At 40.4% G+C, this 24,827-nt stretch overlaps 1 long non-coding RNA gene across 1 annotated transcript in view; it reads left to right on the top strand.

Annotated features, from left to right (window-relative positions):
* Positions 1 to 24,827, top strand: part of LOC142053366 (uncharacterized) — a 56,831-nt gene that overhangs the window by 1,277 nt on the left and 30,727 nt on the right. The window lies entirely within an intron of this gene.

The following is a 24,827-nucleotide window of genomic DNA, read 5'->3' on the forward strand; positions in this document are numbered from 1 at the left end:
GAAAAGAACGTTACACAGCCTTTGCACCTCATGGTTTCCACTCTTTTAAGCTAATAAGGGGGATCAATGATCTGGTTGCGTCTGGAAGCATAAGGCATTCGCCTACTCCTTGAGGTCACCAGTATTGTGGGTGGCAAGAAGATAGAGGGGATGTAACACTGAAACAGTTGCAGTGGGATGCTTGCACGTTTGTGTGGGCATGAGAAATGCTGGAACGGCTGAAACCACAGATGTGTCCCCCTCTAGTCGTATGCGCTACAGACAAGCGCATCCTGGGCACGGTGTGCTGGGAAAGCCAGACGTGGATTGCAAGAGTTCCTTGGGCACAGGGCACTGTGGTAACCCGTGATAACCTGTGATAACATTCACAGCTGTGTGCTGCAGTACCCCATGGCGTGTTGGTGTTGCAGGCTGGCTCTGCTGATGGTTGCACCATAAACATACAACATTGCACCAGGCTCCATCATACAGGCTCAGTGGGAGCAAAAGAAAAATGGCTGCAATGTTTTATTTTTTTATTCCAACTGGTAAGGCCCAATTTGTCTTAAGAAGCAATCTCCTATCCCTGGTCTCCAGTTAGCATCACCTGGTGTGTCCCACCTCAGGCGGTCATGTAAGCACACCGTGAGAGCCTGCAGTCCCCTGCACCTGAAACCAGCCCTTCGCCTTTCCGTAGTCGGTTTTGCAGCTAGGTGAGAAAGCATGGGGCCTAATTTCTGGGTATTTTAATTCATTGTGCTCCATTCAAGTAATTGTGGACATAGAAAGGGAATGTATTTGTCTGGACCTGCAATCGTTTCCAAATGTAATAACCCGGGATACTAACCTTGTGGTCAGGACTTCATATTTTGAGCTTTTTAATTTTTTGTTTAGTGTAAGTGTGGGACAAACCCACATCTGTCAGAATAGGTGCCTGGAGTCAGTTGACCCAGACTGTCTATTCTGAAGGTCTAATTAACAATCTTAAAACTCTGGCCTGGTTTTTCCTCCTTTTCCTTGTGTTTTCCTCCTCCTGCATGCCATTCAGTCCTTGCAGTAACACGCTGGACCCCTACACTGAATGTGAGGCTCCTGTGGTTGCAAGAAGCCTGCAGGAGTTCGAGGGGAGACTGAGCAAATACTGAGAGAGATAGGTAGGAATAGCAACAGGATGGGGTCATGGTATCCCTCAGCCCAAGGCTGTTGGAAGAGTCATAGCTGGAAGCCTTTTTTCTTACTTTCTTACTGGGCATCAGCTTATGGCCACAGCTGGAGAAAGTACACAGGGCCGGCTAGGCCGTTTGGTCTGACACAACATGGTTGGTCGCTCCTGTGCTCCTGTGCTTCCATGAGCTTCTCCCAGAAAATCAGGAGCCTTCCTTAGTGTCAGTAGTGTCAAAGTTGCTCTGCTGTTTAAAAATCCAATTAGAAATTCCACATGAGTGAGTAAATGCCTTTTTGTCGCAGCACTTTTTAGAGTCATTCACGCCTTCTTCATTACCAGGAAGCGTTTGTGCAGCAGAGAGGTATTTGAAAATGGGCTGGCCTGCCCATCAGAAGAGTTATGTTGTGTAACTGCAGTAAATCCCTGCCCTATTTGCTATGTATCCATGAGCTCATGGACACATTTCAAGTCTTTTGTCTGAAGGTGAGGAATCTCTCATAGCTGGAGCTCTGAATTCACTTTCTTCCTTTGCAGTGTTCTTGACCACAGGTGTGCATAGATATGCTTGTATTTAAAGTTCCTGTGCAGGCATTCTTTGGGCTAGAGTCAAGGAACAAGAATGTGAGGGGAAAAGCAATCCTTTGTTTTGTGCTGCTTTGGGCACAGAGACCCTACAAATGTCCACAACAGAGTCACGTTATTGCACAATAAATCCTCCAACAGTGTTAAGTCAAACTTTGACAACCTTATGCATCATAGACTTGGAAAAAAATAACATTTTAAAAAATATACTTGTAATTTGGATAATTTGGAGCCAATGTAATATATGGGATTATTAAAGCGTAGGCTCAGTGAGCACATGACTACTCAGGGAGTATTCATGTATTTACTGAGGGAAATTATATCTCACAAATCAACTGCAGGGTAATGCTGGACTCAATACGTATATTGCTAAGTTTCACCTAATCGGTGCAGTACAGTTCAAAAAGTTTGATAAAGCCCATCTCCAAAAAAATCCTAGTGAAAATTGCAATAGGAGGAGAGGTTTTACTGTGATCATAGGTGGTTTAAAATAGGGAAAAGAAGAATTATGGAAGTTCTGCTGTAGAAGAGGGTGACAGCTGGAACTTGTCCATATATTCATAAAAGATGTGGGAAAGGAGATTAATAGTAACACAATAACAGTGGAGAATTAGTCATATTCATGACAGCCAAATCTAAGGCTGACTACCCAAAGTTACACAAGAATATTACTGTATTGAGTGAACAGGTCCTAAACTGATAACTGAAATTTTGCCTTAATATAATAATGGAAAGATTAACTAAGATAAGAACAGAATGACAGGCTCTAGCCTTGCCGTTACCTCACTGAGAATAGATTTGGGATAGTTCTCTGGGCATATTGTGAGCTCAGTGTCCAAAGTTGATCAAAGGGAAATAAGAGAGGAGTAATTATTTGGAAAGAAACAACATAAACCTCTTCCTGTTTAGTTTTATATACTCCTCTGTAACTGCAGATACCTCCATATATTGAAAACAGTTTGCAATTCCGTTACCCCATTTCATAGAAGGAGTAGTAGATGCAAAAATGGTACAAAAAAGCAACAAGAAAAGATTGTGGTTATGAAGGCTAAGTGGAGCAGGATTCTTGAGCTTGGCAAAAAGGAGTGGTATTGGCAGAGGTCTACACAATTTGTAATGATACAGAGAAGACAAGTTGGGAAGGACCACTTAGAGTTTCCTGTAATCCAAGTACCAGAACAGTTAGACCATGGATATTAAAAGCAGTGCCACCTTTGGTGCAGAAAGTTGTAAAATGCTTATTGTTGGAAGCTGGCAGGGTATATGACAAGAAGGAATATTCAGTGTTTTCTGATTTCTACTCTTTTTCTTTAAAAATCAGGTACCTTCTACTGCTGAGGGCAGCAGACTATTGAGCTAGAAGAGCAAACTGCTTCCTTAGGTAGCTCAGAGTACTTTCCTGGCTGGCTGTGCTCAACTCCTCACAACACGTGGAGCAATACAACACTGACAAAGGATTGGGAAATCACGGAGGCCACTTTTCCCTGTGCAGCAGGATGGCGCAACCTTTGCTAGTCGAGTAATCAAGAACCTGCAGCCAGATGTTTATGTTGGAAGCATCATTGGATGTGAAATTTGCTACCTTGGTGGGCCACCTCAGAAGACAGGTGCAGCACATATTTTGGTCAGGGGTTTCTGTTACTGTGCATTGTTAATAAAATGTGCTAAATATTCCTAATTTTGGTCAGGCATACTAATTACCTTAAGGGTGCCTGAACAATAAACAACAATGACCCTAACTGAGAAACTAATTAGCTTTGAAAATTTGGCTTTCTTAGTCATCAAAGAAGATGGGATAAAGCTCATCTTTAATTTAGAGAATAATTATTATCAGTGGTCTGAAGCTTTACACATTACTCATTCCCACACGAGGGTTGGATTGAATAAGACTATGGAGCCTATAGCCTCATGCTTTTGCACTTCTCTTTTTCTCAAAATAAAATGCAAGCATACTCTGAAATTTAAGATGAAATCTCAAATTTGAAATTGCATTCATTTAAATGTTTGTCTAAATTTTAAATTATATCAGGTTTACATCACAAATCATAAAATGCACCTTTGGTACTTACGCTAGCTGTTCTTGTTTGAACTTAGTAATTCTCATTATTATTCTTATATGAAAAGCACTATTTCCCTAGCAAAAGGTGCACTTTTCATGATCTAAGTGTACCTGTTGTCACAGCAGATCTTGATTTTCATGTGCTTTTTAGGAACTGGGAAATAGTGAGATATTTCATTGTGCTATATCTGACAAATGCTAGATAATTTTTCTTTGCCATTTACATATGTATATCTCCAGATCGTTATATAAAAAGACATTTTTAGGAATTGATAAATTTTATTACATAGGTTTTGTTTTAATAAAATCTGTTTAAATACAGACAATGAATGTTTAAATTAAATTGAAATTATTTAATATTGCACTGACATATTTAACACTAGGATAAAAAAATGTCTTTTCAGGTGAAATGCCTGGAAGATAGTGGCTGCCATGTCAGTTTATTTAGTCAGTTTCTTTGGAAGTGAGGAACCATGGAGAGAATATTCTACCTCTGAGTGACAATGAAGGAAATATTAAAGTTTTTCGTGCCATCTTCAGGCCAAAACCAAGAACAAAAGGAAACAAAGAGCTCATATTAAAAGAAGCTTCTTCAAAATCAGATCAAAAACTTGGTCCAAAACAAAAGAACTTAAAAGAAGGTGGTTGGTGATAAAGTGTCATAAACTAACCTAATGCAGAAAATTCAGCAGTAGGAGTCAAAATATATCTTGTAAATAAGAAACGCAGTGCAGCTTTTTTGTGTTTAACAATTGCTCTAAATGCTGCTTCTTCCTCTTTTAATATGAGAAAGGATAGCGAGAGATCTACCATAGGTGATATGATCTAGACAGTCAAGTGGTAGCTATGATAAGAACTAATGGTATTTATAACCAACTAATCTTCACTATTTTGAAGGTATAAGTATTTGTTTTCTAGAATTGTACACACTCAGTCCTGAATTACAGGAAAAAGCATAAATAACTTTTGATGCAGAAACCCTTCACAGGAAAGGTTAATGTTGTTTCTCAGAAAATCTTAAGTTATTACTCAGGGGCATTTAAAAAAAAAAAAAGTGGAATCTTGAAAATTGTTAGGAAAGGAAGAGAGGACACAAAATAGAAAACGCAATCATGCCACTGTGTTAATCTACAGATTTACACTTGGAATACTGCATGCTGGTCCAGTCATCTCAGAAAACTCCTATGGGAGGCGGAGAAGCTATCGAGAATGGAAATAAAAATGAGTGGTTTTCATATGATGAAACTAAATGTAGTATCAGCAATGGAAGACAGTGGGTGGAAGCTCAGATGTGTGAAGTAAAGGACTATGACAGAGATTTGCAATGTAACAAGTGACATATAGAGAAAAATAGGGAATGTTTAGTCACAGTTTCTTGCAAGCTGAGAATTTAGAAGGTATCAAAGGAAATGATCAGGCAATAGAGATAAAGCAAATAAAAGCAGGCAATTTTATTTGTACAGTAAATAATCAAATGGTGCCACTTAGTGCGGTCATATTACGGAGGCATATGGGAGCATAAATACATCAGAAAAAGGATAAGAAAAAAATAACACAGGGTGTGCTCAGCAGTGGTTGGTAGAGACACAGGTCTGAACCCTTGATTTTGGAAGTCCCTAAATACTGATTGCAGAGCTGGAGAGTACACAGGGAAAGGACCATGCCACGCATGCTTTGCTCCTTATACTTTCCCGCTAAACATCAGTTACTATCTGCTGTGAGAGATAGGATGAATTTAATGGACCTTCAATAGGATGTGGTAAAGCAGTTTAATTTTATTCTCTCGTGAAGTCCATCTGTTGAATATTCCCAAAGATCTAGCAGAGGTGAGGGTGTTAAGTGATATGAGACAAATGTAATTTCTTGGTTTTTTTAAAAGCTCATAGGGCACATTTAAAGGTTGGATTTAGTTCTGTATCATGCTTTCTTCTCTGTTTTCCTAGTTACATATTAAGAAAATTATTTAAGAAAGTAGTATATCTAAATGGAGAAAAAAATTAGAATGAAAATAGCCTGTTGAATATTTGTAAACAGGAAGTATTTGTTCTGAACAGCTTTATTTTGGCTTACATCAAAGATGTATAACAAAATTGCATAGGAGGGGCTGATATGGGAGTTGCTTGAGTATTATTCATCAAACATTTTTTTCATGTACTGTCTTTACTAATCCTGTGACTCCTTTTTACTCATGTCAGGTATCAAAACTGAAACTTTCTATATCCATATTCCTTCCATGTAAGAGAACAATTAGGTAGAAATTGCTCAAAGAAGAGTTTATTTTAAAAAGAACAAGAACATCCCCCTAACACATTGGAGAGTTTTTGTAATATGCAAAATAGAGTTGGATAAGGGCTAGAAAACTCTTTGAAACTATAAGAAAATACATAGTAGTCTGAGTTATGGGAAATGTTATGTTTCCTAGACACAGTTTTGGCAAAAAAATGCTAACAGGTTGCAGCAGTAATTAATCATACCATAATCAATCATACTATAATAGCAGCTCCAGTATTCTTAGAGACAATATACTGGACAGATTTCTTTACTAAGTAAAAGAATTTAACTACCACATTACATTTACTTTAAAAGCTATGAATCCTAATTTAAGAGCGGGGCCTGAACAGTGAGAAAAGATTTTTGAGAAAGTAATCTTGGAACAAGTGAGCGCAGATAGATTCAAAACTACCACAGTATGTTCAAGTGCAGGGTAGACAAGCAGGTTGGTAATAATGAAAGCTTCAGAGTTCAGAAGACCAAATTTTGAGGCTGTAAAGTGACTAACAGGCACCCGTGGACTGAAATATGAAAGAGACATGGAGTAACACGAAGATAAAATTTCAGTAGTCTGGGTTTCAGTTTCAAGCAGAAATACGTAGATTGGGAAGAACTATGGACCTACCTGGACCACTGAACACCTAACACAGGAATCGGGTAATCAGGGAATTTACTGAAGTGAGAAGGTTATTGATCTATAGGTCGGAAAGTATAAAAATACAGTGAGAATGGCAAAATATCTATCTGAGCTAGATCCTTCAAAGAAACTAAAAGAATGTATAAGAAGGTTTCTAACCACGGTACTGTAGAGATAATACGAAGGGGACAAGTGGGGCCGCATCCTGAGGGTCAGGTGGAGATTAAGGGACATCAGCTGTCACAGATCTTAATACTTTGCCCCAGTTTTAATAGAATAAATTATGTATATGGTTAAGGAAAGATTATCCAACAAGGATAGGAAATGGAAATGATCATGTCCATGGTGGATACAAAAGTAAGTGTGTATTGTCTGAAATCGGAACAGCCTGGATAGTGTCCAGCAACAGTGATCTTAAAAGAACCTGCAATAGTTATTCCCATTAGAGAATATTAAGTGTGACAGATGTATCTGAAAAGGAAAAGTGGGATACCAAAAGAATTCTTTAGTCTTAATATAGTATGCTATAGCACATTTTGAAAGAAAGGGTAACCAAGAACATGGAGTTTAAATAAGATAAATTCAATATGATTTTGGCAAAAATAGTTTGTGTCATGTTATAGTATATCTTTCTTTGATATCCTTTGGATGGCATCAGTGCAGTCAATTTAATAATCTAGGTTTAAAGCATTGATTCAAAGGAATTAAAATTAATATCAAAGGAAGTGAAATGAAAGTGGGAATTAAAAGAAGGACTATGGAATGATTAACATGATAGCTGAAGGGAAGACTACAATGAGATACATTGATAAGAGAGTTGTCTAGATGCATAGAGGCTAGAAATTATATTTTCCAGGAACCAGTCTTGGAACAAGTTCTGTTTAATATCATTATTCATTATACTGCTTTAAAAATTTAGATTTATGTTTGTATTAATAATCCATGGTGTGGGTGATGCAACACTTGAAAAATCCTGCCAGTATTGATATGAACAGGTGGGTCACACATTGTGAACTGGAATTACAGAGGTAGGATAAAATAGCATAGTAGAAAGTAATGTATATAGGGACTAAACCCAGAATTTTTACTCTAAATTGAAGGCTTATCAACTGGAGTTGGCACTTCAAGAGAGGGAACTGGAATTACTGGCAGATCACAGGAGGACTATCCTGTCTAGAATGACAGGAAGTCATTTTAAGATCACAAAAATAATTTTCAGTACAGGCTGAGGAATTTTAGAATTACAGTGCATAGTATTAGGAAGATGTTAATTAAAAAGTGACTTCAGGTGTTTATCATCCATTTATTTTATAAATAATATAAATTTGAACAGAGATAGAGAACGACTAATATAATAATGGAAGGTATTTTAGAAAGTTAAAAAGCTCATTTAAGCTATCAAAGCGGAAGTTTTAGAGGAGATATGATTGTTCTTTAAAATTCATCTGAATAATCATCAGAGCTGGAGAGATTTTTAGGCATAATCTTACAAAAGGCATCGGATGTATACATTTTGTAACTATTAAAAGAGTGAAACTGTGTAGGTGCATTTCAAATTAAGTCAAATAGGCAATAAACCTTCATTGTTTAAATATGATTGATGCTCATGAAGTTTGTGAAGTGTTTTATAGACTTATACTTGCTTTTAATAGGTAGCAATATTTGTTTCAGTGTCTTTTATTGAATTCAGCTTATCCCATGGACCATGAATTCACTTAATTTGTACATGAGACAGGAAGGAACTTTTAAAAGTTTTGATGCACAGCGTAGACTCCAGGGGAATTTTTATTCCCTTACTTTGAAGTCTGAAAGGCTGTCAAAGATGTCAAAGGCTGGCAATGGTCAGGGGTAATATATCATCAGTCATTAGACTTAGGATCAGAAAGTAATTTTCCCTCAGATTCCAGTATCATAAAGCCTTGTTTTGGAATTCCTCCTTTATTTTTGCATCCTTTTCTAGAATGCCTGATACTTTATTTCTTTGGATAGGATAATTTAAGTATATTTCATGTTCTGAATCTTTCCTGTATCTGAGGCCAAAGCAACATTTCTTCTCTCTTTTGGTGGACAGAACATGCCCCGAGACATAGATTTTTACTAAAAACCTAAACTTTTTATAATAAATGTCAGGAAGTCTCTGTGATGTCCTCCAGTGGGTGTGCAAGGAAGGGTAGATGAACTACAGTTTCTAACGGATTCTTCTGGAATTAACATTGATTACAGACTGTAATACCATTCTCCAGTGTGATGCTGGAGAACTAGCTAGAGTTTACAACACAAATGAGTCTCTGCAATGCTATACTGCAACCTCCTCATGAATACTGTTTTTAAAAGTCCTGTTAACTTTAGCAGAAGTGATTTTGGGATGCTCAGACACTTGCTAAGCAATTTTTGCTGTAGTGGTGTCTGAGAACATGTAGTTACATTTTCACTCATAATGAAAAAACATTCCTGATTTCTGCTTTGATAATTGAACAAAGATAAAAATAAATGTGCTGCAACTTTCAAACAAAGCAAGCAAGAAAGAAACCAACACATCTGGGCAGAGAGAAAAACAGCAAACAGCAAATATTGACCTTGCTGGTTTCTGTCACTTAAATCTTGAGCATGTGAGAACAGTGATAGCAAGGAAAGCCACCTTGCTATTAAAATACAGGACTTCATTGACACCAACTGCTTCTGTACGTCATGAAGAAGCGAGTGAATAATGTCTGAAGAGTTACACACAGAAAATAAAACAACTTTGAAGAATATACACCTTTGCTTTGGACACCATAGAGGGATTTTCCGTAACTTTGATTACTTTCATATTGAGTTGACCAAGTATGTATTATATATGTCAGATAATTATAAAAATATTTTATCCATATAACATATGATTTGATATTTTTCCACTTTAATGTGTAGATACCTGTTTCTATTTATTGTTGAAGTTTGAAGGTATTGGAAATGTCATCATCTTCATGGCTGATATGTGAGGTTTGTGCTGCCATTCAGCAGGATCTTGCAGCCTGGAGAAATAGGCCAACAGGAACCTCATGAAGTTCAACACAGGAAAGTCCGAAGTCATGCACCTAGGGAAGAACAACCCCATGCCACAATTTATGCTGGGGGCACCCCAGCTGGAAAGCAGTTTGGCAGAAAAGGACCTGGTAGTCCTCGTGGACACCAGGTTGAACATGGGCCAGCAATGTGCCCTTGCTGCAAAAAAGATGAATCATATCCTGGGCTGCATTAAGAGGAGCACTGCCAGCAGGTCAAGGGAGGTTATCCTTCCCCTCTACTCAGCACTGTGTCCAGTTCTGGGGCTCCCCAGTGGAAGAGAGATGTGGACATACTGGAGAGAGTTCAACAAAGGGTCTGTCATTGTTTAACCGCAGTGGCAACTAAGCAGCACACAGCTGCTCACTCAGTCCCCTCTACAGTGGGATCAGGGAGACAATTGGAAGAATGAAAGTGAGAAAACTCGTGGGTTGAGATAAAGATTGTTTACTAAGTAAAGCAAAAGCCATGCGCACAAGCGAAGCAAAGCAAGGAATTCATTCACTACTTCCCGTGGGCAGGCAGGTGTTCAGCCATCTCCAGGAAAGCCGGGCTACATCATGCGCAACAGTTACTTGGGAAGACAAACACCATCATTCCAAACGTACCCCTAGTTTTATGTGCTGAGCATGACATCATATGGTAGGGGATACCCCTTTGGTAAATTGGGGTCAGCTGTCCCAGCTGAGTCCCCTCCCAACATCTTGTGCACCCCCAGCCTACGCGCTGGTTGGGTGGTGTGAGAAGCAGAAAAGGCCTTGGCTCTGTAAGCACTGCTCAGCAACAGCAAAAGCCTCTCTGTATTATCAACATTGTTTGCAGCACAACTCCAAAGCAGAACCCCATACTAACTGCTGTGAAGAAAATTCACTCTATCCCAGGCAAAACCAGCACATTCTCTAACCCTTATTCCATAACATTTACATCATGCTCAGGTACCACACTATCCAATACAACCTCATTAACCACCATCCTCCTTCCCATGCTTTGATCTATTAGACAGGTATCATTCCCTTAGTCTATGGACCACCCCTATGAAATGTCTGTAAAATGTCCACAAATGGCCACAAAATGCCCACTGAGTTAATTCAGTCCACGTCTTTGAGCTCCATCTCTTATGGTGGTCACTCAGGACAGGAGAGGTGGGGTGTTGCATAGAGTATCTGGGCACCAAAACCAGCTTGGGCCAGGTCACTACTGCATTTGCACTGCTTCTTGTAAAGCTTGTCCTCCATTGGTTCAGGTGGTTCCTGCTATAGTAATTTCCATAACATGCAACTCAGATCATGGGTTACAACAATTTAAAGGTAAAACCATTACAATCTCCACCCCACCCCTGGTCCCTCTGGACCAGACCATCAGGTTTAACATTGCAATGAACTCCTCCCCTTGCTCCTAGCCTGGCTTGGACTTATCCACAGACTGCAGACCCTTAGGGGAGTCCCTGCTCCAAGTGGAGCCTTACCTATGAGCCAGAGTATCTCCAGAGGTATGCCTGCTGTGGCATAGACTTATCCAGAGCCACAGCTGCTTTGAGGTGCACCTGTTCCAGCGTGGCCTTCTCCATGGGCCACAATGCCTTCAGAGATATAGCTGCTCCAGCAGGGCCTTACCTACAGCCACAGTCCCTTCAGAAGTAAACATGCTCCAACATTGCCTTACTCATGGCTGCAGCCCCTCCAGGGGCATACCTGCTCTATTGTGGGCTTATCCATGGCCATACCTTTTGAGGTACTCCGGCATGACTTCATGCACAGCCACTGATGCTTCAAGGTGTACCTGCTGCAGCACAGACTTATCCACAACCACAGATGCTTCAAGGTGTACCTTCTCCAGTGTGGACTTACCCATGGGCCACAATCCCTTCAGAGGTATACCTGCTGCAGCACAGACATACTAATGGCCACAGACGCTCCAAGATGTACCTGCTGTGATGTGGGCTTACTCACAAGACACAGATGCTTCAGGGTGTCCTGGTCCTGCATGGACTTATCCACAGGTCACAGTCCCTTTGACTCAAGTTCACACTGGAGTTCCAGCCTGTCCACTACAGCAGCACAGAAACAGCAGCAATGCCCTGGCCATCTGCCAGCCCAGGCACCTGACCATTGCTGTATCAGAATGTTCCCAGGCACAGCACAGTAAGACAATCAGCAATACAGCAAGCAGTGAAAGAAAATAGCAACCACTAATGAGCACTAGACTAATACACAGGAAGGGAAGCAAGCACCATGGCAAGCACAGGAGCCTACCAATTAATAACTGAATAGCAATAACAGCTCTAAAGTTGATCTAGGACATTCCAGTCAAACCTGTTGTTATCTCGAAGCTTTCAAGCCCCATGTTGGGTGTCAAAAAAGACTGTTGTGGTTTAACCCCAGCCAGCAACTAAGCACCACACAGCTGCTCGCTCAGTCCCCTCTACAGCGGGATCAGGGAGACAATTGGAAGAATGAAAGTGAGAAAACTCGTGGGTTGAGATAAAGATTGTTTACTAAGTAAAGCAAAAGCCATGCGCACAAGCGAAGCAAAGCAAGGAATTCATTCACTACTTCCCGTGGGCAGGCAGGTGTTCAGCCATCTCCAGGAAAGCCGGGCTCCATCATGCGCAACAGTTACTTGGGAAGACAAACACCATCACTCCAAACGTACCCCCAGTTTTATATGCTGAGCATGACATCATATGGTAGGGGATACCCCTTTGGTAAATTGGGGTCAGCTGTCCCAGCTGAGTCCCCTCCCAACATCTTGTGCACCCCCAGCCTACGCACTGGTTGGGTGGTATGAGAAGCAGAAAAGGCCTTGGCTCTGTGTAAGCACTGCTTAGCAGTAACAAAACCATCCCTCTATTATCAACATTGTTTCCAGCACAACTCCAAAACATAATTCCATACTAACTGTTATGAAGAAATGTAACTTTATCCTAGCCAAAAGAGCACAGGGACATAAGGATGCTATTCATATTCCTGCTGATTTGCTGATGGCACCACATCAGTCAGTATATCCTTTCTAGTAAGCTCTAATAACTCACTAATAAGCTATGGTTTGTTATTTGTCTTGCATTCATGACACTATACGTATTCAGGACTTTGCTTAAAATATCATTAAATTACCCAGCATAAAAAATAAGGACAGTATTCCGTTGTGTAGCCTCATGCAATTTCATAAAATCATAGAATGGTTTAGGTTGGACGGGACCTTTAGAGGTCACCTAGTCCAACACCCCTGCAGTGAGCAGGGACATCTTCAGCTAGATCAGGTTGCTCAGAGCCCCGTCCAACCTGGCCTTGAATGTTTCTAGGGATGGGGTATCTACCACCTCTCTGGGCAACCTGTTCCAGGGTTTCACCACCATCACTGTAAAAAATATTCTCCTCATATCTAATCTAAATCTACCCTCCTTTAGTTTAAAACCACTGCCCCTTGTCCTGTCACAACAGGCCTTGCTAAAGAGGTTGCCCTCATCTTTCCCATAGTATCCCTTCAAGTACTGAAAGGCTGCAGTAGGGTCTCCCTGCAGCCTTTTCTCCTCTAGGCTGAATAACGCCAACTCTCTCAGCCTGTTCCTCACAAGAGAGGTGCTCCAGCCCTCTGATTAATTTTGTGGCCCTCCTTTGGACCTGCTCCAAAAGGTTCATGTCCTTTCTGTGCTGAGGGCTCTGGAGCTGGACGCAGCACTGCAGGTGGGGTCTCACCAGAGTGGAGTAGGGGGACAGAATCACCTCCCTCAACCTGCTCCCTGCACTGCTTTTGTTGCAGCCCAGGATACGGTTGGCCTTCTGGGCTGCAAGTGCACATTGTTGTCTCATGTCCAGCTATTCATTCACCAGTACCCCCAAGTCCTTCTCCACAGGGCTGCCCTCAATCCCTTCATCCCCCAGCCTATATTGATATCATGGGTTGCCCTGACCCAGGTGCAGGACCTTGCACTTGGCCTTGTTGTACCTCATGAGGTTCTCACAGGCCGACGTCTCCAGCTTGTCTAGGTCTCTCTGGATGACATCCCATCCTTCTGGCATGTCAGCTGCACTGCTCAGCTTGGTGTCATCTGCAAACTTGCTGAGGGTGCACTTGATCCCACTATGTCATTGATGAAGATATTAAACAGTAGTGGTCCCACTATGGACCCCTGAGGGACACTACTCATCACTGGTCTCCATCTGGATGTTGAGCCATTGACCACTATCCCCTCGATGTGACCATCCAAACAATTTCTTATGGACCGAACAGGCCACCCATCAAATCTGTGTCTCTCCAGGATGCTGTGGGGGACCATGTCAGAGGCCTTACAGAAGTCCAGAGAGGTGACATCCAAAACTCTTCCCTTGTCCACTGATGTAGTCACTCCATCATAGAAGGCCACTAGATTGGTTAGGCAGGACTTGCCCTTGGTGAAGCCATGCTGGCTGCCTCGAATCACTGTCCTCTGTGTGCCTTCTCATAGCTTCTAGGAGGATCTGTCAGAGGTGAGGCTGACAGGACAGTAGTTCCCCAGGTCCTTGTTTCTGCCCTTTTTAAAAATTGGCACAATGTTTCCCTTCTTCCAGTCCTCAGGGACTTTACCTGACTGCCATGACTTTTCAAATATTATGGAGAGTGGCTTGGCAAGTACATCAGCCAATTCCTTCAGGTCTTTGGGATGTGTTTCATCAGGTCCCATAGACTTGTGTATATCCAGGTTTCTCAGGTGGTCACAGACCTGATCTTCCCTTACAGTGGGAGGGACTTTATCCCCCCATCTCCATCCTGTGGTCCATCAGCTTGGGAGGGGTGAGGAGAGAGGTTACCAGTGAAGACTGAGGCAAAAAGGTCGTTGAGTACCTCAGCCTTCTCCTCATCTGTTCATACTAGGCCACCATTTTTGTTCATCAGGGTGGGTACGTTTTCTTTAACTTTCCTTTTCTCGTTGACATACCTGTAGAAGCCCTTCTTGTTATTCTCTGCATCCCTTGCCAAATTCAGCTCCAGACACACCTTGGCCCTCCTGACCCCATCCCTACACAACCAAGCAGCATCCCTATACTCTTCCCAGGACACCTGTCCCTGCTTCCACTGCCTGTGCAGTTCCCTCTTGCTCTTCAGTTTGACCAGCAGGTCTCAACTCAGCCATGCTGGTCTCTTCCTTTCTTTGCCTGATTTCTTAGACGTGGGAACTGAGAGCTCTTGTGCTGTGTGGAATGTGTCCTTAAAGATCTGCCAGCTCTCTTCTGTTCCTAGACCTTAATTTTTGCACTGGTGAAAACTCAGGAAATTTAAGAAGAGAATTTTACATAAGCTTTCTTTAGTTCTCTGCTCTGGAAAAATAAAGTTGAGAATACTTTTTTGGAATTAACCTATATGCACACCTGCATATGAACAATAAAATTTTCCTTTAAGCTTAGCAATTATTGGGTAAATATTTAGATACATATAGAATATATAGAATATTTCAATTATATAATTAACAGTGCATTATTAAGGATGCTTTTAGAATGTCAATCACCACAGAATAATTTCCAATTGAAACATAACAGTAAATATTAGAGCATCATTATTAACAGAAAATATTGATTCATTAACAAACTTTTTTAATAATGCTTTTCCTTTGATTATGTAGTGACGGACACAGCAATAAAAGGAAGATAATAGAATAGTAATACTATGATATGGACAGGGTGGAACAAAGGCTAAGAGGATTTAATATCAAGGACTGAAACACAAACATCTATTTTAATGATATAGAGTTCTGACTGGAATATGTGAGACAACTATTATAAAAGTAATGAAAGAAACTTGCTGGAACACAGCGAAAGGCAAAAGTGGCAGTCTGACATTGAACGCTTGCCAGAACAACTATTGTTTAACTCCAATTAATGAATCAAACACAAAATTAGTTCAGGCAAATAAGGGACTCTAGTTCAAAGTTACATGTTATAATTTTTCTGGTAAAAGATTTGGCTAAGTTCCTAATACATTAGTCTGTCATGCAGACTGGTTTCTGTTGAAGACAGAGCTATAATCTGTGTGCATATCATTGAACTGTAGGCATGTTCCCCTGTTCTCTTTCCTACAGCATCAGATGAAAACTTTCTCTGGAAGCTGAACCTTCCTGGAAGGGGAAGTCTCTAAGAGAATTTCCAGTTTTTTAATATACGTCAGTAATATAATGAAAAATTTGGCAATTGCCAATGAGAATGAAAGCCAGAATGACAATGTGTCACAACTATTTGGGATTCCATGTGCAAACACAGAATTGCCCAAGAACAATTTTATTTCCTTTCTTTTTCTGTCTAAATTGGTTATTTAGGTCATCTGATTATTTAAACAAAATCACAGATTTAATATAGGAAATGGAAGTATGAATATTACAAGTACAAATAGGTTTTCAAACCTTCATTTTCTTATAATAAAGATGAAAAACTATTTAATACTGCAGACAAAACAGTCATTTGGTGATATTTATATACTGTAGCATGTCAGAAAAATAAAATGGTATTTCAGACACAAGGAAGAAAGAAGAATGACTAAACAGGTTTTGAAAATATTACTACATCTGGTACTAGGTTATGTATCTATATTGTTTTGTAATTCTGTTACTATGTCTTGTACTGCTACATCTAGTCCATTTCCTTACTGTGCTTGTTACAGACATCCTAGAGAAGGGTATCTACAGGTGTGTTATAGAGAGGTATGCATATAGTGTAAAGAAAATGAAGAATGTGTTACAGAAGTCTAATGCTTCAGCTAATGAATGACATGCATTAAACTAGCCTTGAGAATCTAAAAACAGTCATTGGGGAGTCTTGGGGGTACTGGTAAATGAAAAGCTGGACATGAGACAACAATGTGCACTTGCAGCCCAGAAGGCCAACCGTATCCTGGGCTGCAACAAAAGCAGTGCAGGGAGCAGGTTGAGGGAGGTGATTCTGTCCCCCTACTCCACTCTGGTGAGACCCCACCTGCAGTGCTGCGTCCAGCTCCAGAGCCCTCAGCACAGAAAGGACATGAACCTTTTGGAGCAGGTCCAGAGCAGGGCCACAAAATTAATCAGAGGGCTGGAGCACCTCTCTCGTGAGGAACGGGCTGAGAGAGTTGGGGTTATTCAGCCTGGAGAAGAAAAGGCTGCAGGGAGACCCTACTGCAGCCTTTCAGTACTTGAAGGGATACTATGGGAAAGATGAGGGCAACCTCTTTAGCAAGGGCTGTTGTGACAGGACAAGGGGCAGTGGTTATAAACTAAAGGAGGGTAGATTTAGATTAGATATGAGGAGAATATTTTTTACAGTGATGGTGGTGAAACCCTGGAACAGGTTGCCCAGAGAGGTGGTAGATACCCCATCCCTAGAAACATTCAAGGCCAGGTTGGACGGGGCTCTGAGCAACCTGATCTAGCTGAAGATGTCCCTGCTCACTGCAGGGTGTTGGACTAGGTGACCTCTAAAGGTCCCGTCCAACCTAAACCATTCTATGATTCTATGATTTTCATTGTTAACCAAAAAAGATCTTTCCTTTGGCAGCTGTGCATAGACATTTTCATTCTGTTTTCACTCTTTTTTATTCATTGTTGAGTCTTGCTTTCTCACCTGTAGGTGAAGGTTCCAATGCATGCATTGCGACGCCAGCTGTGATCTTGATCAAGACCACTAAGGAATCATCTCACAGGAAGACAGGGGAAATGAAAGCGGCTTAGTTGAATTGTATTGAAATGAGAAATTCTTTATTCTCATGCATATTTCTGAAACATTATTTAAGGAAATGTAGAGATAATTCAGAAGCTAAGCCAATGCTGGCATAGGTATTCAGAGTTAATCAGAGTCTTGAAACATACATACATTCTTAGAGATGTGTGTGAAGATGTATTATGTTGTGTAGCTCATATTGAAGGCCGTGTAATCCTGACTGACATACTTGCGATTATATGGATTACTTCAGTGGTTTTCGGGCATATGGATCTCCTACCAAATTTTGCTACGCACAGGAGTAGATGTAGGATATTTCTTATTCAACTGATTTGCTTTTTAAATTGCAGTTATTCCTAAATTTTACAAATGCTTATTGCACAGCTGGCTTTAGGAAAAACCAAACCAAGCAGGTACCTAGGGTGGCAAACTTTTGGAACTGTAAAACAGCCTTTGTAAGAGGCAGAGAAAACAGACAACTGTACAGCCTTGTGTACTGAATTTGGTGGCTGCACAGTTGGCTACAAAGAACCAGTCCAAATCAGTGGTTGGCAGCTGGTTTTGGTTCCTTCTTGTAACAGCAGTTGCATCTTGCTCTGATCATCTCTCAAGCTTTTCTCAAAGGTCAGCAGCCCAGTTCTGCTCCTGCCCCCCCAGCCCAGTCTCACCCTTTCCTCTTTACCATAGCAGGAGCTGCCCATCTTGCACACACCGCAACACCCAGTATGGGAGGATAAGCATATAACCCTCCCATATAACTCCATATGGGAGGCTAAGTTGGATGCTGTCTGTGAGGCAAGTGTTCCAGATTTTTAAATCCAATCAGCTGGTAAATGAGGGATTTTTCAAGGACAAAAGTGGGAAAGAGAAAAAGAAGTTTCTGGACCTTTCTGACACTTTCTGTAGCATCCTGAAACCTCCATGTCCTGTCCCAGGCCTCTCCCCAACTTCATAGTATGGAAAGTCGCTGACATCTTCCAGTCCCCAGAATCCACACAGGCTTTTCCTGTTCCCTCCAATACAGCTCCCTGAATAACCCATGTATCTCAACTCTACCTCATCACACACAGGTGTCTCTTGAAGCCTTCAGAGCCTTCCTATCCCACCAGATCTTACTCCTATTTTCCCTACCACTCTACATGGGAGCATCTTCTACCCAGCTTTAAAGCACTTTCAAACTTCTACTTCTGTCCTTATTGCTGTCCTATTATTTGTTCTGGCCCTAATATGATGGTTTTGTACTGTTCCATGCATTTCTGTAACAATTTCTTCCAGGGCTGGAATACCATCATAAAAGCAGTTGTGATGTCTGAAGGGAATTGACAATTAATAAAGGCTAGGGAAATTACCCTGAAGACTTCTAAAGTTTTCTTCAACTTGTCTCATATCTTGATTATAAGAAAATAAATCACATTAGAATAAAAGATGCCTGTTTGTTGAAAGAACATGTCTAAGCTGCACCTAACAATGTAATACTATATCCTGTCAAGCGATGATTTACAGAACCACAAAATCACAGAATGGCTGAGGTTGGAAGGCACCTCAGGAGATCATTTTATCCAACCTCTCCATTCAGAGCAGGGTCAGCTGGATCAGGTTGCTCAGGACTGTGTCCAGCTGGATTTTGAATACCTCCAAGGATGGAGACTCCACAAACTCTCTGGGCAACCTGTGCTAGTGCTTGACTACTCTCACAGTGAAAAAGTTTTTTCTTTCTTTTAAATGAAATTTCCTGTGTTTCAGTTTCTCATTGCCCCTTGTCATATCACTGAGAACAGTCTGGCTCCACTTTCCTTCTTCCTGTCATCAGGTAATTATACTTATTGACAAGATCCCACCTGGGACTTTTCCAGGCTCAAAAGTCACAGCTCTCTCACCCTCTGTTTGCATGGCAGATGCTCTCAGCCATTAATCATCTTCATGGCCCTTTGCTGGACTCTTTGCTCCTTGATCCATTTCTCCAGCCTGTCAAGGTCCCTCTGGATAGAAGCATGACCCTCTTGTGTATCAGCTACTCCTCCCAGTTTTGTGTCATCGGCAAACTTTCTGAGGGTACACACTCTGTCCCACCATCCAGGTCAGTTACAAAGATGCTTAGCAGTATCCTAATCAGTGCTGACCCCTGAAGTACTCCAGGACTGCCTGGCCTTCAGCTGGAATTTGTGTATCTGGCTGCAAACCTTTGAGCCCAGCAGCTGAGCCAGTTTTCAGCCTACCTCACTGTCCACTTATCTAGCCCACACATCAATATTTTGTCTGAGGATGTTACAGGAAACAGTGTCAAAAGCCTTGCTAAGGTCAAAGCAAACAACATCTGCTGTTTTTTTTTCCCTTGTCCAGCAAGCTAGTCACTTCATCAGGTTGGTCAGACAGGTTGTCTCTCATAAATCCATGCTGACTACTCCCAGTCACCTTCTTATCCTTAATATGTTTGGAAATGGCTTCCAGGATTATATGGTCAATCACCTTTCCTGGGACTGAGGTGAGTCTAACCAGCCTGTAGTTCTCTGGATTCTCTTTCTTGGCCTTCCTGAAGATAGGAGTGACATCTGCTTTCTTCCAAGCCTCAGGAACCTCCCGCAATAGCCACAGCTTTTCAAAGATAATCAAGAGTGGCTTTGCAATGTCGTCAGCTAGCTTCCTCAGTACTTGGTCCCACGGATCTGTGTATGTTCAGTATGTTTAAATGTTCCCTGACCTGATCCTCCTCCACTGAGCGTAAACTTTCCTGGCTCCAGACTTTCCCTCTGGTCTCACAGGGATGTGGGATTACTGAAGGCAGGTCTTACCAATAGACAGTGGCAAAGGAGGCGTTGAGTATCTTGGCCTTTTTCATGTTGTAGTGGAGGAATTATAACAGAAGCAACAAGTAAACATAAGTTTCCAATGCAAAGAGTCAACAAAGCAGAGTCGATATGACCCTCAGATAATAGAGACTGGGGGAAAAGCCAGAAGATTTACATCTGTATCTAATATTGATGAGAACAGTACTAGAACAAAGTACTGATTCTTACAGTAAAGAATTTAAAGGCAACAGGTAAAAAGCTGCAATTATTATTTGAAAATTGGTAGATACTCTACACTATGAGAGATTTTAAAAGCTCAGCATGTTAAAAAAAGGGGTGGGGAGTTGAGGAGTAATTCTCCTGAAGACCAAGACCAGACACTTTTCAGAATTATTACTTCTTAAGACCAAAAGGATACTTAAGTATTAATCAAGCACAAATTACTGGGCCTACTGGTAGAGGAGTTGACCTATGATGTAAAAAAAAGGTCAAAAAATCAGATGCTGTAACAGTTCTTTCTGTTTAAGGTCTCAGAATACTGAATGGAGATTGACTGTTACTTTCTGTATACCATATGACACAAAAGAAACTAACCCCAACTGAAACTTTTAATGGCAGTTGAAGAAAGAAGAAACATTCTTATGCTTGGCATAATTTTAGTAATATATAATAGCACGTTCTCTGTGTTGTTGAATAAAACTCCTCATGCAGTTCTACAGGCATCGATAACGCTTATGGCTGCATTTAGCTGGTGAGCTTGCGTGTCTGCAGTGCTTCCTGCAGTCTTGGCCCTGTGCTTGCCCAAACAGAGAAATATGAGGAGTATATTGGCATACAAAGGGCTGTCCGCATGCACAAGTTCCCTTCCAATGGAAATCAGGACACAGAGGAGAAGAGATGGTGGGGAGGTGAGGTGATTTTGATTTCCATCAGGACGTGGTTGGAGTTCTCTGCTTGATGTTGGAGCACTCCCAAATCTCACTATGTACTAGAATACATGTAGAATTTTTGTACTACTGAAAGCTGTTTTCAAATTACAAAATAAGTATTTACTTATTGATAGAGAGTAGAACAATATTTTAAATATTCTCACATATTTCACTTTGCATGTTACTTCCAGACCGTTTATACTCAGTCATTTTTTTACATTTACTTTATAATGCTTAGAAAAGCCATGCAAATATGTGCCCAGCTTGAAAAAGAAATTAAAATTTGCCTTGCATTAGTAGGGCAAAACTTTGAATTTGGAATTAGGTATCTCAGTCCCTACTTGATGTTTTTACATTGATGAAAACACACTGTTCCTGCTGAGATCAATTTCAAGTTCCATAGAATTTTGATATGAAGTTCTGATTTGGTGGCTACCAAAACCACAAAAGAAGACCCTTCATGATTTCTACAATGGTGGAATTCATTTTGGATAAAATTATAATCCCAGAAGTATTAATTTAGAATGTCTTTGTCCTGATTGCATCCCGCATTAACATCTTAAAATTGTAGCAGTTTAATGCCATAAGGACTTTGTCTGTAAAATCTCATCATTCTGTCTTGCATTCACAAAAAATGGTAAAACTCTGACAATAACAGAGCAATTAAGAGTTGAAATGCTTGTTTAATTATTGCGTTGATCGGATCTTATTCTGTCATGGGAAGAGGAAGCTGACCAGGTCCATCTCATCCACCCTGCATTAGTGATACATTCATTTAATATCACCACCTTAAGTAGCTTATACACACGCACATGCAATTTTCTTTCACTCACTCATGCTCTTTCATGTTATTCAGTTTTACATGCGTTACAAGGATAGGTGTGGTTGTTTCTTTATTTTTCTAATTCCCTTGCCATGTTCTATTTAAATTATTCCATTTGTAAGCACAGACAAGTTGATACATGTACATTAGTTTCGGCACGAGTTTAACATTTATTAGTTTAGATGTTTTTTGAGATTATAAAGGAAGATGGCTGCAAAACCAAAATACTTTCCAGTCTAATTAATTTATACCCTTTCTTGTAATCAGTTTGGTTTATGTATCTTTTCTGTTCTGTCTTTCATTTGATCTCTACTTTTGTCTGATATTCAAAAGAATGAACATCTTGTTTAAAAAATAAAACAGTTTTAATTTCCTTCTTCATTGTGTTGCTATGAGCAAATGACATTAAGAAGCTTTTATCTTTGGTACTTTATTGCATTGTTGACTACCACAGAATAAAACAGAGCTTTAGCTAATTAAGTGAAGATTAAGCAGACCTGAGTTGACATTATATCAGAATATCATATACTACCTATATTACTACCAGTATATATATTTGTCATTGACATACACAGATAGAGCAGACAGATACCTGCATTATCAGGGTGCACAACTGTATAGACAGCATAAGCTGTCCATGACAGGACAAACCTTCCTGAGTTTTCCTCCACCTTGAAACTCCTTGTGTTCTTGTGTAAAGAATTAAACTATACATTAGAACAAAGAGTTCGTCCTCCAGATTTCAAGCTATATTATAAAACAACATTTTTGGTGCAACTCAGAACCAGAAATATGGTCATGACAGTCCAGCTTATGGGCCTGACTCTGCTTCTTTGAGCTTTTTATAGAAATTTAAATCTTTGCAAAGTAAATGCAATTAGACTTTGATCTTGTTTTATGACTTTGTGCTCGCTTTTCAGAAGACTACAAACACAAAGACAGTTGCAGAAGAGTACGGTCCTGTCACACATGTTTATTTCTCATGATAAAATGAGAAAATGGCTTACAGGGAGACACATTTTTCATAATTTTCCATTATAGGGAGCTTCAATGAAAATATGCTAATCCAAATGCATGGAGGAAGAAAGGAAAGAAAATCAGTAATATCCAGTTGGATTTATTAAACCACCTAAACAACTGGTAGTAGAAAAGGGAAAAAGAAAGAAAAATGACAAATACATAGGTCAGCCATTATTGGCATAGATAGTGGTGTTCAAACATACAAGTGGAGATCCCTGAAGAGATTTACCTGCATTATTACATCACTTACCTACCTCTAAAAACTAAGCCTGTATCTGCAGTAAAGAAGTTTATATCTCAGACATTTAAGAATAAAAAAGTCCTTTTACCAGGTAAGCTTACATGAACTGTGTTTCTAATATATATGTTTTTACTGGCTATTGTACACTGATTTAGGTATTCTATATGAAAGTAGCTTCAATAAAATTGGCTGAGGCACCTGTACTGACACTGAAATTGAAATCTCATTGTCAGTACTTTTAAAAAGAGTAGAAATTCTTTCTAACCACTCAGTTACAATAATTCATGAATAATTTAAAATGTCATTAAAAACCTTGAAACTGGAATGCATTATAGAATTCATAGCATTGGACTTATTCAGACTCTCAGAAACAAAATAGTGGACTCCACCAGCCTCACCAGCTGGTGGTCAATGGAGGCCAAAACGTTTATAATGACAACTTATTCAATTGTTGATACTCATGGTGCTTGAATTCCTCGCCTTTATCTATGATCATCTTTACTCTCCAGCCCTCCAGTCTTTCCACATCCTTTGTGCTCCACCCAATGGCTTTGGGGAAGTCCTCTTTCATGTTTTCATCCTTCAGGGAACGACCATCCCTCCGAGGCTCTCATTATCCTAGGAAAGGAGGTTGCTACTCAGTATGGCATACAGTGAGTCAGTCAAACTGTTTACGGACTTTGCAAAGGTAGCATTTTTTTTCCTGTAGGACAACAGTGTGTTCAAGTCAGCCTCCTTCCTCATTTTCTCTCCTCCCAGTCCTCTCCCTTCCCATCCCCAGGGCTTGAAAGGCTGAGCAAGCCATACAGGACAGTGCCTGAAAATTATGAAAGAAAAAAAAATACTACGGAGGAATTACAGGAGACACAACAAGAGTAAAAGAGGAATGAGAGGGAAGAACTGAATGGACAGATGGGAAAGAAGTTCAGAAAGGAGAGAAAAGGAATGAATGAGTAGAGGAAATAAGGTAAAAAGATTGGGCAAGAGAAGGTAATGAAATAAAAAAAGAATACAGCAAAGAATATGGAAATATGAAAATAATTAGGAAGCAGGAAAATTAATCAACGCAAAATAAAGCTACAATGAAAAGCCAGCTTTTTTAAAAAAAAATGTTTTCAGTGCTGCATAAGAAATAAATACTACTCTGAGAAATGTCACAGCATAAGCTAGGGACATGATTCACAAAAACAGAGATACAAAAACAAGGAGGAAAGTTGCAAAGGGTACCCAAAATTTAAAAAAACAACAAAAAAAAAGTAAAATGGAAGGTGGAGAAGGAGTAGCTTAGGCCTTTTTAATGTTTGTTCTTTCCTCCTTTCCGTACTAACAAGCTGTCACTCCCTGAGCAGGGAGTGTTTGGTTAATGGAGTCTCAGCCCCAGGGCAGACAGGAGTGCCTCACCTCACCCAGTAGCCAGCCAGCTCCTCTCCCCATTTCGGGAGTGGTATTCACAGGCTGGAAAGATGCTCTAGGAGAATCCCAGTGCGTGTCCACCAAGGAGAAGGGGTGGACAACTCCAGACCAAAACTCATGCCCCTTTCCTCTTCCAAAAAAGAAGAAAAAAGGTGGCTTAGTGTTGGTGGTAGAGCCCAAAAAGCTCTCAGTACTTCTCTCCTGTGTGTGTTTAATAGAGGC

Source organism: Phalacrocorax aristotelis, chromosome 2 (genome assembly GCF_949628215.1).
Source record: "Phalacrocorax aristotelis chromosome 2, bGulAri2.1, whole genome shotgun sequence".
Classification (NCBI taxonomy): Eukaryota; Metazoa; Chordata; class Aves; order Suliformes; family Phalacrocoracidae; genus Phalacrocorax; species Phalacrocorax aristotelis.